The 20,574-nt window shown below is 36.7% G+C and overlaps 1 long non-coding RNA gene across 11 annotated transcripts in view; it reads left to right on the plus strand.

The window, feature by feature from the left end:
* The window catches only part of LOC104653246 (uncharacterized), a 123,039-nt gene that overhangs the window by 48,859 nt on the left and 53,606 nt on the right, over nucleotides 1–20,574 (plus strand). For 8 of the 11 annotated variants that reach the window (XR_012518820.1, XR_012518814.1, XR_012518816.1 and 5 more), the window contains 4 exons: nucleotides 3,892–3,943; nucleotides 9,343–9,618; nucleotides 10,317–10,425; nucleotides 19,335–19,440. This is a non-coding gene — a long non-coding RNA (uncharacterized LOC104653246). Of the gene's footprint in view, nucleotides 1–3,891; nucleotides 3,944–9,342; nucleotides 9,619–10,316; nucleotides 10,426–16,291; nucleotides 16,595–19,334; nucleotides 19,571–20,574 lie in introns of all 11 variants that reach the window. The other 3 variants (XR_012518815.1, XR_012518817.1, XR_012518822.1) reach the window with 3 other exon arrangements.

Consider the following 20,574-nt stretch of genomic DNA (forward strand, 5'->3'; position numbering starts at 1 on the left):
TCAGGAGGCTGAGGCAGGAGAATCATTTGAACTTGGGAGGCAGAGGTTGGGAGGTTGAGGTGAGCAGAGATCATAGCACTGTACTCCAACCTGGGCAACAAGAATGAAATGCCATCTCAAAAAAAAAAAAAAAAAAAAAAAAGAACATGAGAGCAGCAGAAGTTGCCAGCATCCAGCATCTTAAGAAGGCCTAGGCCAGGCATCCCCAAACTACGGCCCATGGGCCGCATGCGGCCCCCTGAGGCCATTTATCCGGCCCCCCGCTGCACTTCAGGAAGGGGCACTTCTTCATTAGTGGTCAGTGAGAGGAGCACAGTATGTGGTGGCCCTCCAAGGGTCTGAGGGACAGTGAACTGGCCCCCTGTGTAAAAAGTTTGGGGACGCCTGGCCTAGGCTCTGGGACATACACAAAGTCACTTTTCCCAGATTCTGTTGATCAAAGGAAGCCCATAAGACCAGATCAAATTCAAGCATGTAGAGCAATAATATTTGGCCTCTTGAGAGTGGTGGCAATGGAGCATAGGGCCAAGGATGGGATTCATTAGGGGTTATTATTATTATATAGTGATCTGCCGCAAGCCCCAAGTGATATATATTTGTGCAAAAGCTCATTCTGACCTATTTATGAGTGTCAGGTTTTAGAACATAAGATTCATATCTTATATATTCATATCCCAGACATTTACATTTGTGCTGCCTGTCATAGTACCCTGCACACTATAAAAAATAAATGCCTCCTTGGTTTTGGTGTTGATACTGTACTTATATTGCTGTATAAATTTTTATGTTTACACACACATCAGTGGATATGCAGGGATTCTCCAAAGGCCTTAGTACGTCATTTCAAGAAAATGGGAGTGAATTCTGGAATAAATTATATTGATTTTAATTCAGACATTTAAATTTGTTTTGTCTATTGCTTTTGCAGTTGAAGAATTGATCTCAAGGCAGACAGAGAAAAAATAAATTGGTTTTATTGAATTCACAGTGACCTGATTTAAAAAAATAGTTGTTACAAGAAAAATGATCTTCCTATTTCGTTACAGATTTTTTCCCTTCAGAAATTTATTGGTTTAATATAGTAAGTGAAGAAGACCATGAATTTTATTTGGCATTGTGCAGAATGGTTTGGGGGCAGTTAGAAAACACATATCTTGGACTATTTCTTACTCAGATGATTGTAAAGCTTATTTTGATCAAGAAGGCACCTCTCACTGTTTGATGCTTTTACACTGAACAAACAACAGTCTGAAGGTCTGTAAGACAATTCACACTGGTACCGATTTAGATCATGATTTCCTGAAAAAAAAGTTGAAATGGTAGTTACTATTCAAATTATTTTCTTAAAACAAAATGAAGCATTTGAGTTTGACTTAGAAAATTCCTAGACTACAGAAGGGAATAGAGAAGAAAGCAAAATCACCTGATGTCTTTAAACTTCATCTTGAATGTTTACAATTTAGAAATAACATTCAATGTTCAATTAAAATTTGAATGTCTCCGTTTGTACACAGGAGATGAATAGATCTGCGTATACTTTTTGATAATTCTTTCACTATCCAAACTGTTGCTACTTATTATCTGAAATTCGGAACCAAATAGATTTGGGATAACATGGACTTTCTTGTTATCCGAACTTACTGGGCAAAATCCCAATAACTGAGAATGGATTTGGATAGCAAGAGGCACCTGGGTATAGGTTATCAGTGCTCTTAAATGACATTGGTAAACCTCTGATTCCATCGTCTACAGTGTTTGTAAGTTACTCTCTTCACTTAAAAATATATTGTGAAAGGAAGATTGCAGCTGGGGAGCATAGTTTGTCAGTCTCTCTAAATTTCCGCATAAAAACAGAGCAATTAGACGGCAAAACCCTCACACAACGTTGAGTACAAGACCACGTCACAAGGTCTCTTTACAAACTCCACATCCTCTCCATGGGGTGAAATGTGTGTAAACAAGTAATAAGCATGGTGTGATAAATGTTCTATTCTGCACTCCACTGAGATAAGATCAAGGTATAGGGAGTTTCTTAAAGACTTCTCGGAGCTTTGAAGAATATTTACAAAGAAAAATGACATAGTAGCCACTTAGGAGGCAACTTTCACACATTCAATATTGCCCACACGCTTCATGTGTTCAGTTTACTCATTCAAACATCTTTTCACTTGCCAAACTTTGTTTGCATGGTCAGTATAAAATACTAGTTGTGCATATCTTGTATGAAGCTTTAAGGCTTGCTTTTTACTTTTGTAAGATCAATTATGGATCTTTTAGGATTATGGGTGATCTTGCAGATCCATCAAGGTGGATATAAAGGCTACTGAATCTAATCCTTAAATAAAGTTGGTTTTATTCCTTGTCTACTCAACTCTGACTTTACTTTTACACAATGTTTTTCAACCAAGGGCACCATACACAGAAATAATTGCAAGTTTTAAATATTATTCGATGTTTAGGTGAAAAGGTAGACTAGACAATGGTTAAACCCATTACTCTTATCTTTGACCCTTGATATACTTTATCTTATGTGAGCTAGAGTTTAAGAGACTACTAGCTAGTTACAAAAGCTTGTATTTTTTTTTTATAATACAAGTAAGTCATGTTAATTTCAGAAAAAAATATAGAATACAGACTAAGAATGAGATAAAAAATTACCCAGGTTTCCAAATTGTTGTTGTTATTGTTGGTTTTTCAGAAATTGGTCTCACTCTGTTCCCTCGCTGGAGTGCAGTGGCAACCTCTTAGCTCCCTGAAACCTTGAACTCCTGGGCTTAAGTGATCCTCTTGCCTCAACCCCCCAAAGTGTTGGGATTGCACGTCTTGCCTCATTTTCCACTTTTTGATAATGATTACTATTAATGTTTTAGTATTTATGTTCTTCCAGAGTTTTTAATGCAAATATATTGTTTTAGCAAAATGAGAATAATTTATATTGTTTTTTAATCTGACTTTTTCTTTTTAAAATTTCAATAAATAATGCTATGCAGCTTTTTAAAAAATGGTTTCGCCGTATTTTATTGTATGGATATACCATAATAGATTGATTACTTATTGTTAAATGTTTTGATTGTTTCCAAAATATTAAAGTTTTTTGCTTCAAGGTTGCAGTGAGCCGAGATTGCACCATTGCTTTTCAGCCTGGGCCACAAGAGCAAGACTCCGCCTCACCAAAAGAAAAAGAAAAAAATTGTTATAAAAAGCTGCACATTTATTTTGGCGAATTCATCCAATTGCTTAGCTAAGAGTAACTAACAGACATGAAATTTATGGGAAAAAACATGCATTTTAATATTTTCAATCCGATTACCAAAGGCCCTTCAAACTGTACCATTTTATCTCTTACTAGTAGTATGTTGTGGTGCCCTTTTATTCACACTTTTACAAGTAATGTTTTTTTAATTGTTATTTTAATGTCCATTTGCTTAACTATTATTAAGATTGAACATTTTTGTTAGTTTATATTTATTGTATACTAGTAAACTAAGTTCATACTAATTGAAATGAAAAGAGCTTAATTAAATTAGGCCAAGGAGAGCTTATTGACTGGTCCCTCTCCCAGTGATTTATATAAATAGAAGGCTTTTAAAATAAACTTTGGTTTACTTATGTTGAAATAATATGCTGCTTTGGAAAAAGAATTCAGTAGCCCCTATGTACTGAAAAACAAAAAAATGTTTGAGGCGCATTGTCAAGTGTCTCAATACTTAACATAAAAAAGTCACAAGGTACCACTTAAAAAGTGTTTTTAAAATGAAATTTGTTTATGTATTTGAACAGTTAATTCTATTATATATTTTATGTACTTATTGAAGTGAAAAATGTGCAAAAGGTTATCTGTGACAACTCCCTTTCACCTCTGCCCTCGTCATTTCCTTCTCTTCCCTGCAGGGTATCCGATTTTGAGGTTTAAAAAGAATTATTTCTTACCTGCGTGTACCAGGTAAGAATTGACTGTTTATTTAATGCACTGTTTTGATTGTCTAAATATTTTTCTTGAGATTTTAGTAGTTTGAATTTTTTAAAAATGCTTTTTTTTTTTTCTGGAGACAGGGTCTCACTCTGTTGCCCAGGCTGGAGTGCAGTGACATGATCCTGGCTGACTGCAACCTCTGCCTCCTGGGTTCAAGGGATTCTCCTGCCTGTGCCTCCTAAGTAGCTGGGACTACAGAAATGCATCACCATACCTGGCTAATTTTTGTATTTTTAGTAGAGATGGAGTTTCACCATGTTGGCCAGGCTGGTCTCAAACTCTTGACCTCAGGTGATCCACCCACCTTGGCCTCCCAAAGTGCTAGGGTTACAGATGTGAGCCATCACATCCAGCCTGAATTTTAAAATTATAAACTAGTATAGCCATTATGGAAAAACAGTATGGAGGTTCCTCAGAGAATTAAAAATAGATCTACCATATGATCCAGCAATCTCACTACTTGGTATATAAACAAAGGAAATAAAATCAGCATGTCAAAGAGATATCTATACTCACATGTTCACTGCCGCACTATTCACAGTAGCCAAGATATGAAATCACCCAAGTGTGAATCAACAGATGAATGGATACAGAAAACATTTACAAAATGGAATACTATTCAGCCTTAAAAAGAAGGAAATTCCGTCATTTGTGACAACATGAAAGAACCTGGAGACCATCATGTTAAGTAAAATAAGCCAAGCACAGAAAGACAAATACTGCGTAATCTCACTCACATGTGGAATCCAAACAGTTGCCCTCATAGAAGTAGAGTTTAAAATAGTAGTTGCCAGGGGCCATGGGGGTGAGTAAGGATATGTTCGTCCAAAGACACAAACTTTTAGTTAGACAGGAGGAGTGAATTCAAGTGGTCCATTGAACTCATTAAAAGAACAGATTTTAACTGTTCTCACCACAAAGAATTATAAGTATTTGAGGTAATGCATGTGTTAATTAGCTCAATTTAGACATTCCACAATGTATACATATTTCAAACATCATATTGTACACAAATATACAGAAGTTTTGTTAACTAAAATTTTTAAAAATCAATAGATTGAAAAATTAGTGTTTCTGATTCAGAATTATGATGTGGACAGATAAATACCTTTGGGAAGTTGGCACTGGAAATAATTTTGATGGAACGTTGCCCACTGCTAGAACCAGTTTTCCCTCCCTTGGAAAATTGTATCTAAAACTACAGGTGCATGCCACCATATCCCTGGTTTTTCTTTTGAATGCTTGATCATCTGTGAACAAATATTTCTTCATTTCCCATGAGTAATTGTATGGGTGCTATTTTAAAATGGTGGTGGTGCTGGGGGTGATGCAGATTAATATGTTAGGTCTTTGAGAAAAGAGGAGTTTTTGCCCTTTAGATTCTAAGTCCTAAAAGGAATAAAGCTGAGAACTTGAATCTTTTTTTTTTTTTTTTTTTTTTTGACTGCAAAATTCCTCAGCTGAAAGCCAAGATGACTGAAAGCTGGCGGGCAAGGAGTTCTGTAGCTGAAGGAATTATATATATGTAGAAATTTAATATCTCTCAAACACACTGTCTAGAGGCATATTTGTAAGTCCACAAGTAATCCTTTCCTGTGAAAATAAAGATTAATATGTTTAAAATAATTTATCTCATTACATGTTGACATCAGACTTTTTACTGGATCTTAATATTTCACATTGTAATGCTTGATCAGGTTGAATATTGAACATTAGCGAGTATAGAAACATTTATGAAAAATGGCATAATTTATTTTGTGAAACCAATTCCAAATACATGGAAACATGGGGTTTGAATTAATTCATCAAGAATATCAATAAGGTGATCAAGCAGAGGCATTTTCATTTTAGTCATAATCTTTAAGCTATAGTCACAGAAAAATTACTTATTAAAGCAGCCATATGTATGATTAATAGGTTGGTAGTGGTACTAATTACTCATTAGAATGCAAGGACTAAAATACCCTAGGACTTGAAAAAACATAATGATTTTTTATTCGAAGGGTTGGCTGGGTCCCAAAGTCTCAATGGGTTTGTATTTTGAGCTATAAGAACATGATTTTGATCCAAATTGAAAGAGGAATTATTTTAGTAAGATTTTACTTGGTACTAACATAGTGAAACCCTTCTTTTTCATATGCTTGTTTAATCAAAAATTCCCACTTTGAGATCAATAACTAGGTTACCATTTGCCTATATAAATTTTAAAAGTTAAAATGTTGAAGTTCTGTAGCTGAAGGAATTATATACAACTACTTCGGGATATGTATGTTTTTCTTTTCTTTCTTTCTTTCTTTCTTTCTTTTTTTTTCTGTTGAGACAGTCTCAGTCACCGAGATTGCAGTGCAGTGGTGTGATCATAGCTCACTGCAGCCTCTAACTCGGGCTCAAGTGATTCTCCCGCCTCTGCCTCTGAAGTAGCTAGGACTACAGGTGCATGCCACCACACTCCTGTTTTTTCTTTTGAATGTTTGGTCATCTATAGACAAACATTTCCTCATTTCTCGTGAGTAATTGTGTGGGTGCTGTTTTACAATGGTGGCCTATGTGACTGTTTAAATAATAACCAAATTTTTAAATTCATAAATTCAATTGAGCATCAAATTAGCAGCATTAATCATTATTAGAAGATAAATAGTGCATGTAAGGATGACTTTCTTGGATTTTAAAAATGTTTTCTCCATCATTACCACTGAGCACTGCAGCTTGGAGTGAGGATAGAGATTAGGTAAAAGAAAATCTGCTATTAAGTAGTGTCTTCTGAAACAAATCTTAAAAATAAGAAACAACTTAAAGGAAGTCAGATTATTTTATGTTTTGGATATCACAGTCATGTTAAAATTCCAAGTATCAACTATAATTTTCACATGAATAACACCATTAATTTTCATAAACTAAAACGACAACAAAAAACCGCACCCCACGAAATACTTTCATTTTAATTAAGTGCCATACAGATTTGCTGTGAATCACAGTGATGTTTGCTTTTGACGCTGGAGACAGAAAAGATAGCTCAATGCTTTATTTTTCATCAAAAAAATTAAAAAGTCAAGAAGGATTCTAAATAAATCAAAGAATAGTAGCTTAAACACATTGAAACACCAAGATAACATTTTGAGATGTGAGAGAATATTATCTTGTGAGTGGTGAATCTGAGGAAGGTTTTGTCTGTGTAGGAAGAAGAGGGTTAGCGATTCTACAACTTCTTGTTTCATGGGGATGGTAGGGATATGTGGCAAAAGCGCCATCACCAACATGCAAGTAAGAAATAGCAGAACGACATGAAACAACTATAGGCATTAACTTGGATGCTTTGCTACCCATAAATCTCATTAAATGTATACTTTTAAATAAGGTTATTTAACATAACAGTTGAATGTGTAGCAAGCCAAAGCTGATTCTCTCAAATAGGCACCTTATAATTTATTTATCTATTTTATTTTATATTGGTGCAGTTTGACTAAAATAATGTGTCATTCTATAGAGACAGTGGATCAAGATTTCATTAGTAATAGAAAACTAAAACAATCATTCTTACACAAGACTGTCAACTCTTGACATCTCAAAAAAAACCATAAAACATTTATTGGTTGTGCAACATTAAATTTGTTAAACCTACTACAGTAACAGAGAACATACCTTACCAAAGTCTTGGTAGCATATGAAAATAAGAAATTAGGTGAGGACGTTTATAGGTTTTTAGAGTGTGAGCTATGCAATTTGAAGGTGAATCTTGGCAGAGGAGAAACTGGATGTAACCGGGCAGAGTCCAGGACAGAGGAGGCCTGGATGGGTGGGCACTGTGAGAGGAAAGTGGGAAAGCAGTGGTAGTGAACAAGAGGTTAGTCTTGCTAAGTAAGCAGTCTTAGTTTATGCTCTTATCTTCCAGGGGCAAGCCTCTAAGTTATTTATTTATTTATTTATTTATTTATTTATTTATTTATTTTTTTGTAGTATTGTTTAAGGTAGGGAAAGTATGCCCTATCCCAGAATTGTTTAACTTGGGGTCAGGAAAGGATGTTGGTTTCAGTGTTCCTTAACCTAGTGAGAAGGAATTATGTTGATGCCAGTCAGTCTGAAAGGTGCCCCCCAGAGAACTCTGCCTGTTAGTATTCATGGCCTTATGTATTCCTCTCCCTTTGAGTATGGGCTGGGCTTATTGGCTTCTCATGAATAGAATAGGAACAACAATAAAAAAGGCTGTCACTTCCGAGATGAGGTTACAAAAATCCAAGACTTCTGCTTTGCTGCTCCCTCCCTCTCCCTCCTGCAACACTTGCTCTGGGGCAAACAGGCTGTGAGTAGCCCCATGCGGAAATCCCTGTGACAAGAAACCGTCTCCAGCCAACAGATATCAAGAAGACATGGCCTGTCAACAACCATGTGAGAGAGCTTGGTCACGGATCCTTCCCCAGTCAAGGGGCGAGATGATTGAAGCCAAGCAAGAGACAGAGAGAGAGACCCGGATGAGCTGTGCCTGAATTCTTAAGTCTTGGAAACTGTGTGATGTCAATCGAGAAAAATGACTAGACAAGTCTCGTTCATTTTAGGAGGTTTATTTGCCAAAGTTAAGGGCATGCATTTAGGAGACAGGTCTACCCCTTCCTCTAAAGATGATTTTGAGGGCTCCAAATAGTTTTCATGTAAGAGGAGTGTAGGGAAAAATAGGCATTCATGCCTTTTTCTGGCTCAGTGAATCTGCATTTTTTACATGAGATGACATAGACAATTGGGCAGAGGGAAAATGCAGGGAATCTGCATTTTTAAATAAGATAATGTGGACAAAATGGGACAGGAGAACAATCAGATATGCATTTGTGTCAGGTGGGCAGGGAGTGACTGCACCTGTAAAGACAAGCTATCAAATTTATATTGCCATGGCGAAATTTTAACAGAAACACTTTGGGGTAAAGATCCTGGAGCTCGCTAAGAATTTCCTTGTGAACAAAATCTGGGGGAGGCAGGTGGCTTTTTTTTTTCTTTTTTTTAAATCTTGTAGCCATCTTATTTAGGAGCCAAAAAAGTGGGAGGCAGGTTTGTATGACCAAGTTCCCAGCTTAACTTTTTCCTTTGGCTTCATGAGTTTGGGATCCCAAGATTTAATTTCCTTTCACAGCGATAATAGTACTTGCTATTTTAATTTACTATGTTTCTGGATAATTTGTTATGCAGCAATAGATAACTAATGCATGTTGATATCATGTTTTCAGGATACATAAATACACTTTCTACTAAATTTTTTACTTATTTCAGAATAAGCAGATTTATTATCCAAAATATTGATTAATTTACTAATTTTGCATTAAAACTTGAGAGACACGCAACACATACTGTGTTTTTAATGAACATTTCTTTATTCTGCTTTATAGAAACTGGCCAAATTTGAAGCAGATAGTGACTACTCGGTGGAGAGACAGCTGAAGGGAATGATGTGGAATAACGCTTTCCTGAGGCACACACTGGATTAGGACCTTGGAAAGAGCTACTCTCTAACCTAAGGAGCATTTCTCTGCATTTTTTTTCTCTTTCGCACACGGTAGGCCTGAAGTCTACTTGAGAAGAACAGATATAAACCCAGCATCTGGGTCAGACGCAAAGTTTCCCAACCTTGATCTCAAAGGAGAATTTCTGGACTCCGTGTTGCAGTGAGTCCTGACTCCCCCTACTGCCTGTGATTGCTCTTCCTACCACTCAGTATCTGCTGCTTAAAAGAACAGTTTTCTTCTCCCATCACCAACCCAGGGAAATTCAATTCTTGGGAGGCAAGCCCAATTTCAAGACTTTATCATTGTTTACATTAAAAAAAAAGACATGTCAAAGGTGTTCTGAAAAATTTGAAAGGGGATATATGATTACTAATTGGGGCTAGAAAACCTGGAGTGCACACCCAGGGAAACACTGCTTCCCTATTCGTGGGGGTAATTGTGAATGGACAGGTGCCAACATTGCCCTGGAAAATTTCAAGATACAGAGTTTCTCTGAGCCACTGTTAACAAGCTACTGAATTCAACTGTTTCTATGGGGGGTGAGAAAGAGATAAGAAGAGCCAAAATACTTCTGGGTTCTGCATGTTTCCCAGTTGGCTTTGGTCTTAGATTTGGATTTGCATAGAGCAGTAGCTAAATTCCATTTCTTCCATATATTCAACTTATTTTGGGCCATACAAATCTACTTCGATTGTCTGCTTTATAGTTACTGAATTTTACAAGCTCTTCCCCATCGCTGTTTTTCTTTTCTGGTCTACCAACTTTTGTGTCCATTAGTTCCTCACCTGCCCCCTGCCCCCAATTTTGCAACATCTCTGAACATGTTGAACAGGCAAAATTTGTATATTTCTCTACAGATAAATATGCATAGAGTGGGTGCTGTGCAAAAACTTTGCCATGGATTAGCCCATCTGCCCCCACCATAGCCACATCCTTCAGGATAGACTCATCTCACCGTTGTCCCTGGTAAGCTGTGTGGCCTTGGTTTTTCTACTCTCTGAGCCGTATTTCTTTTATCTGCAGTTTCTTCTGCCAGCTTGAAAGCTTAACGAATCCACAATTCACACTGAAAGTCTTTCCAAGTCATTGCTAAAGTCTTTATTTATCAAAGCCAATAGTTTTCCCACCCTGTTTGTATTTTCTAACTTTTAGTAATCCTTACTCACAAATGGGTCTCGCATCTATTCACGTAGGCTGTTGCTAAGTCTGCTGCGAAATCGGCTTCCGAAAAACGTCAGGGGCCCCAAAGGTCTGCATTCCCATATTGTTCTGTTTGTAGCTGAAGCATCAGAGGCCTCTGTCTGAATCATTAGACGGGAAAGATAGTGAGCCTTTATTAGCCTACAGCCTGTTGTAGATGACGTTCCTGGGCAATCCAGAAAATCTAACCAATTTTCTGGGAAGCTGGATTCGAAAATGAGGGGATTCAAGGGGGCAGAGTGTACTTAGAACCCTGGATGTGGAATAGGTAGAGCATTGTTAATGAAGGTTGGTAGTGGAAGGCAGCCAGGTAAGCCAAAGTTTTAATCAAAAGGCCACACAATATTGCAATGGGTCCCAAATGAACTGTATATTGAAATCACCTGGGAATCTTTTAAACAATGCTGAAACTTGCTTCTATTTCAGACATTCTGATTTAATTTTCTCAAGTGTGACCTGGCATAAAGATTTTTAAAAATTCATCAGTTCTAACGTGCAGCGAAATTGGAGAATAATTGAAGTCATGGTTAAAGGCTTGCACTTTGAATCTAGACAGATCTGTTTCAATCATAGGTTTACCACTAGACCACATGACTTGGGGCAGGTTATTTGACCCCTCTGAGCTCCAGATCTTTTTGCAAATTGGAGATAATAACAGTACCTGGCACTTAGGGTTATAATTAATACTAAACCTTTGCTTAGCAAAGTGCCTAGCACACAGTAAGTACTTAGAAGACACTAGCTAATGTTATTTAATACTCTTCCTAGAGGTTCAATGTTAGAAGGCATGACAGTGGTCCAAGTGGAGGTATACTTAGTAACCAAGACACCATGGGGTGGAGAAAAACAAAGCTTCTCACTAGCCCTGCCTCTAGCAAACAGGCAGTGGGAATAATAGAGAAAGCTTCTGTGTGAGTGAGAGACAGAGGGAGAGAGATTGAGAGAGAGGGGGGAGAGAGAGAGAGAGAGAGAGAGAGAGAGAGAGAGAGAGAGAGAGAGACAGAGAGAGAGTATGCGCGCGCGCGTGTGTGTTTTACTCCCCAGGGATTCTGCCTTGCAGGATCTCATCAATCAACCCATTTGACTTATTACCTTTTTGTATAATTTTGAGGTTTGTGTCAAAGGAACAAGTTCATCGTGGTTGTTCTAATTATGGGCAAATCATGTGTAATATATATTACACATGTATTTTTATGGCAGGTAATTTGGGAAACAGGCTTAGTTTCTAATCATTTAACAAAGGAAGATGGGGGTGGTCTAAAGCTTAATTGGAAGGATTTTAAGTTCATTTTGGACTGAAGACTTATGGATTCAGATGTTTCAAATCTGTGCTGAAAACAGCTGAGAATATACTCAGAACCTTCAGGATTTGATTCACACATAGATATGCACATTTTAGATTCACATTATACTTCATTTCATTTTTAACAAGGGTTAAGCATAATTTTGCAGATATTCCTATTGTTAGCAGATGGCTGCATTCACACTAATAGGCAGAATTTTTTAATGTAATTTTTATTTTGAGGTAATTGTGATGATCTCAAAATGCAGATTCATATGGAGTTGGAAGATATATCACATACCCTTTACCTAGCTCCCTCAGTGGTAATATATTGCAAAACTATACAGTACAATAGCACAACAAGGATGTGGATGCTGATCCAGTCAAAGACATTTCTATCACTTCAGTGTTTGTTCATAGCCATGCCAACCTTCCTTCTGCCCCCTATAAATGGAATCACATAGTCACTAACCTTTTGTGATGGACTTTTACCATCATGCATAATTTGATATCCAGGTAATACCAGCTTCATAAAATGAATTGGGACATATTCTCTCCTCTTCTATTTTCTGGAAGAGATTTTGTAGACTCAGTGTAAATTCTTTAAACATATGGTAGAATTCTCTAATGTAATGATCTAGGCCTTGAGGTTTTCATTTCCTGACCATCTTTTCATGTACATATTGTTTATTTGCATATATTATTTGGATAAATTTCTATTTAGCACTTTTGCCTATTTTAAAATTAGCATTGTCTTTATATTATTAATTTACAAGAGTTCTTTATATACTCTGGATATTAGACCTTTATCAGATATATGATTTGCAAATATTTTCTTCCATTCTGTGAATTTTCGTTTCACTTTCTTGGTACTGTCTTTTGAAGCACAATAATTTCCAATTTTGATGTATTCCAACTTACTTATTTTTTTCTTTCATTGCTGTCATATCTAATAAACCATTGCCTAATTTAAGCAAATGAGGATTTGAACCTATGTTTTCTTTTAAGAGTTTTACAGTTTTAGCTCTCATATTTACCTCTGGATCCATTTAGAGTTGTTTTTTTTTTTTTAACTTTTTAAAAATAAGGTGTGAGTTAGTGTCCAACTTCATTTTTGTGAATACATTTCTTTTGATTAATATTTCCATGATGTATCTTTTTTTATATTCTTACTTTAACCTACCTATATTGTTATATTTAAATAAATTTCTTGTAGAAAGCATGGTTTCCATTCCTTTAATTGCTGTATTTAGACCATTTATGTTTAATGAAATTGTTCATGTGTTAGGGCTTAAGCCTGCCATTTTATTTTTTTTGTTTTCTCTTTATTCTCTCTGATTTTTCTGTTTTAATTTCATTTTTTTCTAGTTTGTTTTTCCTTCTGTCATCCTGTCGGTTACTTGAACATTTTCTAGATTTCATTTTCTAGAATTTGGTTTATCTGTAGTGTATTTTTTTTTTCTTTTTTTGAGTCAGAGTCTCATTCTGTCAGCCAGTCTGGAGTGCAGTGGTGCAATCTCAGCTCACTGCAACCTCTGCCTCCAGGGTTCATGGGATTCTCCACCCTCAGCCTTCCAAGTAGCTGGGATTACAGGCATGTGCCACCATACCCAGCTAATTTTTTTTTCCTATTTTTAGTAGAAATGGAGTTTCACCATGTTCATCAGACTGGTCTCAAACTTCTGACCTGAAGTGATTCACCCACCTTGGCCTCACTAAAATGATGGGATTACAGGCATGAACCACTGTGCCCAGCCTATCTATAGTGTTCTTTCTTTTCTTTTCTTTTCTTTTTTTTTCTTTTCTTTTCTTTTCTTTCTTTTATTGTACTTTGGGCTCTGGGGTACATGTGCACTTCCTGCATCCTGCAGGATTATTGCATAGGTACATACATGCCGTGGTGGTTTGCTGTCTCCATCCCCACCCCCTGCACTTGCCTACATTAGGCATTCCTTCCGGTGTTATCCCTCCCCATCCTCCCTGCTCCCCCACCACTGTCCCTCCCCTCCCCTCCCCTACACCCCCACCTAGCCCTGTGAGTATTGTTCCCTTCCCTGTGCCCAAGTGTTTTCATTGTTCATCACCCGCCTATGAGTGAAAACATGCAGTGTTTGGTTTTCTGTTTTTGTGTCAGTTTACTGAGAAGGATGGTTTCTAGATTCATCCATGTCTCTACAAAGGACACAAACTCATTGTTTTTTATGGCTGCATAGTATTTCATGGTGTAGATGTACCACCTTTTCTTTGTCCAGTGTATCATTGATGGGCATTTGAGTTGGTTCCAGGTCTTTGCTATTGTAAACAGCACCGCACTGAACATGCATGTGCATGTGCCTTTCTAATAGAATGATTTATAATCCTTCGGGTATATACCCAGTAATAGGATTGCTGGGTAAAATGGTTTTTCTGTTTCTAGATCCTTGAGGAATTGCCACACTGTCTTCCATAATGGTTGAACTAATTTACACTCCCACTAACAATATAAAAGTGTTTATATTTCTCTACATCCTCTCCAGCATCTGTTGTCTCCAGATTTTTTTAATGATCACCATTCTAACTGGTGTTGAGATGGTATCTCAATGTGGTTTTGATTTGCATTTCTCTAATGACCAATGATGATGAGCATTTTTTCGTATTTTTGTTGGCCACGTATACGTCTTCTTTTGAAAAATGTCTGCTTGTATCCTTTGCCCACTTTTGAATGGGTTTGTTTGTTTGTTTTTCTTGTAAATCTGCTTTAGTTCTTTGTAGATTTTGGATATTAGCCCTTTGACAGAAGAGTGGATTGCAAAAATTTTTTCAAATTCTGTTGGTTACTGGTTCACTCTAATGATTGTTTCTTTGGCTGTGCAGAAGCTCTTAAGTTTAATTAGATCCCATTTGTTTATTTTGGCTTTTGTTGCCATTGCTTTTGGTGTTTTAGTCATGAAGTCCTTGCCTGTGCCTATGTCCTGAATAGTGTTGCCTAGATTTTCTTCTAGAGTTTTTATGGTGTTAGTTCTTATGTTTAAATCTTTAATTCATCTGGAGTTAATTTTTGCATAAGGTGTCAGGAAGGGGTCCAGTTTCAACTTCCTGCATATGGCTAGCCAGTTTTCCCAACACCATTTATTAAACAGGGAATCTTTTCCCCATTGCTTGTTTTTGTATGGTTTGTCAAAGATCAGATGGTTGTAGATGTGTGGTGTTAGTTCCAAGGCCTCTGTTCTGTTCCATTTGTCTATATCTCTGTTTTGATACAAGTATCATGCTGTTTCGATTACTGTAGCCTTGTAGCATAGTTTGAAGTCAGGTACTGTAATGCCTCCAGCTTTGTTCTTTTTGCTTTGTATAGTGTGTTAGTGATTGCTCTATGTATTATATGTACATAGCTTAGCATAGTCTACCAATTTCACTTTACCAGTTTGAATAAATTATAGAAAATGTGTCTTCCTTTATGTTTCTTTTTTCTTTCTTTCTTTCTTTTTTTTAGAGACAGAGTCTCCCTATGCTGTCTAGGCTGATCTCAAACTCCTGGACTCAAGTGATCCTCCCACCTTAGCCTCCCAAAAATATTGAGACTAAGGCTTGAGTCACTGCTCCCAGCAAAGTTTCTGTACCTTTCTCTTTTACAATTGTTTTAAATATTTTCTGTGTCCACATTTAATGTTACATCAGATAATGTTATAATTTTTGTTGCACCCATCAAATATAAATAAGAAAATTGGAGAGAAAGAAAGTCTATTTATTTATCTGTATTTTTGTTTTCCATATTCTTTCTTCCTGCTTAATATTCTACAGTTCCTTCTTTTATCATTTTCTTTCTGTTTAGAGGACTTCCTCTAATCTTTCTTCTTGGGTAGGGCTGCTAGAGAGAAATTTTCTTAGTTTTCTTTTATCTGAGAAATGTTTTAATTTATTCTTTATTTATGGAGGACATTTTATCTGGATATGAAATTCTGGTTTAGCATTTCTTTTTTTCAACATTTAGAGATGTTGTGAGAATTCTTTTCGGCCTCCATTGTTGCTGATGAGAATGCCACTGTCATTTGGATTGTTTTTCTTTTTTAGGTGTCATTTATTTTTTGCTGCTTTCAAGATATTTTCTTTGTCTTTAGTTTTCAGAGGTATGACTATAAAGTTTCTTGGTATTGTGGACTGAATTATCTTTACCACCATTGCTCTTCCCCCTCAAATTCATTATCTTGAAGGCCAAATCCCCCAGTGTGATTGAATTTGGAGATAGGACCTTCAGGGAGATAATTAAATGTGCTCATAAAAGTGGGACCCCAATATTATAGATCTAGGCTCCTTTCAAGAAGGGGAAGAAACACCATATCTCTCTCCCTTTCTCTCTCTCTGTGGATGCAGAGGAAAGGCCATGTGAGGACACAGTGAGAAGGTAGCCATCTATAAACCAGGAAGAAATGTCTCACCAGGAACCCACCCTGCCAGCTCATTGGACTTGTGAACCCTGAAAATCTGAGACAGGTCTCAGTGAATTTAGAAAGTTTATTTTGCCACGGTTGAGGATGCATGCTTGTGACATAGCCTCAGGAAGTCCTGATGACATGTGCCGAAGATGGTCAGAGCACAATCTGGTTTTACACATTCTACAGAGACGTGTGATGTCAATCAGCATAAGCAAGATGAACACTGGTTCAGTCTGAAAAGGTGAGACTACTGAAAGCAAAATCAGAAAGACTAGAAGTAGGGAGGAGACTTCCAGGTCATAGGTAGATAAGAGACAAATGGTTGCATTCTTTTAGGTTTCTGATTAGCTTCTCCAAAAAAGGCAATTAGATATGTGTTTATCTCAATGAGCAGAGGGGTGGCTTTGGAAAGAATGGGAGGCAGATTGGCCCTAGGCATTTCCCAGCTTGATGTTTCTCTTCAGGTTAGTGATTTGGGGGCCCCAAGATTTATTTTCCTTTCACAGACTTTTAGCATCCAGATTGTAAGAAAATAAGTTTTGGTTGATTAAGCCATCCATTCCATGATATTCTGTAATGGCAGCCTGAGTAGACTAATAAACTTGGTGTAAATTTTTTTTTAGATTAGCTTGTTTGCAGTTTGCTTACCTTGATTCTGTAGTTTTATGTATTTTACCTAATTAGGAAGTTTTTGGTCATTATTTGCTCAGATATTTTTTAGCTCTGTCCTTTTTCTCCTCTACTTCTGTGACTCCGGTGACAAAGGTTGGCTCTCTTGTTAGAGTCCCATGGCTTCCTGAAGCGCTATTTATTTATTTTTAAAATATCTTTTCTTTCATTTAGATTGGGTAATTTCTATTGGTTTACCTTCCATTTGACTGTTCTTTTATCTGTCCTACCCATTCTAGTTTTGAGCCCATGCACTGAGGCTTTTAAGTTTTGGTTAATGTATTTTTCAAATCTATAATTTTCATACTGCTATTCTTCATGTTTTCTATTTATTTGGAGAGAATTTGTTTCTTTGCTGAAATTTTTTTATTTGTTTTAAGAGTGTTCATAATTGCTTGTTAAAGCATTTTTATGGAGTCTCCTTTAAAAGTTTTTGTCAGTTAATTCTAACATATATGTCAAGTTTTGTGTTGGCAGCTATTCATTTTTAAATTTAATTTGAGATCTCTCCAGTTCTTCATATGACACATGTTTTTTTAATTGAAATATGGGCATTTTGGGTTTTATGTTATGAAGACTCTGGATGTTATGTAAACTTTCTGTTTTAGCTGGCTTCCTCTGATGCTAGTGGAGAAAGTGAGAGTTTTAGCTCCCCAGTGGCCTTGTCTTATGAAAGGGTGAGGGCCTTTACTGCCCTGTGGGATATAAGTCTTGCCCTCCAGCTCTTCACTCCTACAAAGCAGAGTGCTTTGTTATGCTTTGTTAAATAGCCTCTCAGGAGAGAAGCCTGGGCTCCTTGTTGTGGCTCAGGAAGTGACCACAGTTATTTCTGTGGTATGTGGCTGGAGTAGACTAGTTATTTTCTAAAAGCTTTATTCTTGATGGACAGGCCATTTGCTAACTTTTAGCTGAAGAGCAGAATTTGGGGAAGACTTTTGTCTGTGCCTATAAGCATTTCTAGATTTCTGGCTTCTTCAGTGGCAAGTCTGAAATATGTGAAGTGAAAAAGCAAAGACCAAAAACCCCAAACCAAACAAACACAGGGAACTTTCCAATACGTTGTTCTTTAGGGGTCAAGTTCCCTAGCTCATCTATTTAGGAGACCTTTCAGAGTCTCCTAATGTTTGTTTTCTATATAAAGCCCAGGGTTTGTAGTTCTACTTAGCAGGAGGAATAGGAAAAAGTATGTCTGCATCTTCCTTGATGTGGAAGTCCCCTAAATTCTATCATTTATCTGCTTATGATTTTAAATTTATTCAGATGTGGATCTTGGCTTTTCTAGATTAGACACAAATAGTTTTTCTTTTCGCATGAGCCACGAGAGCACCCTAGGTCACATGCCAAACATCCTGTGGCAATAGGCTAACATTGCCAAGATTCCCTACTGGAGCATGTTGACGAATATGTTATACATACAATTCGGGGCTGACGTTATATTTCTTCATTTATATCTATGAGTATTACATAGTTTTATATACTGAGTAGCTTGTTAACATACTCAGCAACCCATTCCATTTGGAATTAAAACATTTCTGGGGTCTTTAAAAAGCTGTAGAAAAAGCAGAAATCAGCACTCTGAAATTGGTTTATTTTATAGCCAAATGTTGACTAATTACTCCAATCAGTTAAATTCTTGTGCTTTTTAACTAGGGTTATGTTCATTTTCAGAGAAAAAAATCACCCTCTGTCATAACATATACCCCTCCCTTCCAAACTCCTTGTTATAAATGATTAAGTGTTTCCTTATCTGGATTTTACTATCATAGTCTTATAAATGAGCAGATTGTTAAGCACAGCCTTCCTGGGGATGTTCACGAAAATGAAGATTACAGTTTTCAGTCAATGGGCAATGCCTTGTGAATCTGTGCATGTTTGGTATATAAGTCCCTGCCTGGGGCTGATAATAATACAGTGAGCAGGCTCTCATGGAGAGTCACCCATCTCAGCATTTCTTTCTAACCACTGCCTTTTCATTCACTGAGATTGTGTCCAGGGCATGCTGTTTTCCTGTCTTTCACTGTTCTCAGCTCAATAGTTACATCTTAGGAAATTCCTTTTTATTGGTGCTTGTGCCTTTAATTTCATCTTGGTCCACAATGCTTTCTCTTCCAAATGCTTTGGAAATCTCAGAATAAATAGTTACTTCTTATACAAGTATGAGGCAAAGACCTGGAGAAAATAAAAAGTGATTTCGCTAAAATATGTATATTAGTAGTGGAAGGACAGAATAAGATCTCTGGTTCTCTAATGAAAAAAAATTATTCCTGTCTTTGTTACATTTCTATAACTCTCTCTTTTTCTCTTTGTTATAGTTCTGTAATCTCCCTGGGAGCAAGGAAGGGAAAAATAGAACACCACTAACAATGGGTGATTAATGGTGGGAATAAACCTAAATCAAGACAAAAAAGCCATGCATAGGTAAGTGAAGTTTGATAAATAGCCAGTGCTCTCTAATGTGAATTCTCTTTGTCATTTCTGGAATACAACCCACCTGGTGCCAAAATGAAGAGGAGTTGAGTGGATTCTCCTTGGATTCTCATAGAAAAAGGTGAAAACATATACTATCCCTTGACATTTGTTGTAAAACAAATGAAGTCTTTTATTTTGGTTGGAAGTGATGGAAAGACAATAAAAAATCCTGAAACATAAAGGGAAAATTTTTGGCTTATGTATTTAAGAAACAAGCTTGAGGCACAGGTGGATCCAGGTGCTTAAAAGTTGAAGTCAAGAATTCATTTTTTACATTGCTTGGCTTTGCCATCCTGTGTTGCTTTAATTTCCAAGTAGCCTTGTCTTTAAAAAACAATGTAAGCAGCACTAGGTTTGCATCTTACAAAATTAGAGACCTTCGGGAAATTAAGATATTTTTCCCAATAGTTGCAGTAAAAGTCAGGCACATTGGTTGTGACTGGAACTGCTAGTTTTACATGTTCATCACTGGACCAACCAATGAGGCCAAGGGCTGGAATCCTCTAAATTTCTGACTTTTTGACCTCTGTTATGCAGTCAGTTCTATTTAAACATAAACTGAAAGTAGGAAAGGAATTCCTCCCCTCCCCTGCACACCAAAGTTGAAATGCTGTCACCAAAAGAAGGAGCAAAAGATGCCGGGAGGTTAAGTCAACATATTTCTACTACCCACAGAGAAGATAATAATGTGGATACATAATGAGGTCAGGGAGAATTAATCCCATGAACACCAAGGCTATCCTTGCTTTTGTTGGTTTCCGTATCTCTTCTGAATTAGTGGTAGGATCCTCAAGGTTCCAGTTATTCTCAAAATCTGTTTTAGAATTTTTCTAAAAGTCTTTATCTATCTTGTCCCTTTTAATTAAAAAGCACGATCTTTCAAGATGCATTTGTAAAAGAAACTTCGTATTCGGCATTATTTCTCCTGCTACCACGACCATCAAGGCAATATGAACCCTATTTGTGAATATAGTTTATTCTAGCAAAGTTACAGGCTAAATAAGTTCAGAGACTAGACTGGACACTTAACCACATTTTATAACTATTTTTAATGGAAAAAAATTCATATTCTATGCAACTTAT

The sequence above is a fragment of the Saimiri boliviensis genome, chromosome 8, assembly GCF_048565385.1.
Source record: "Saimiri boliviensis isolate mSaiBol1 chromosome 8, mSaiBol1.pri, whole genome shotgun sequence".
NCBI lineage: Eukaryota > Metazoa > Chordata > Mammalia > Primates > Cebidae > Saimiri > Saimiri boliviensis.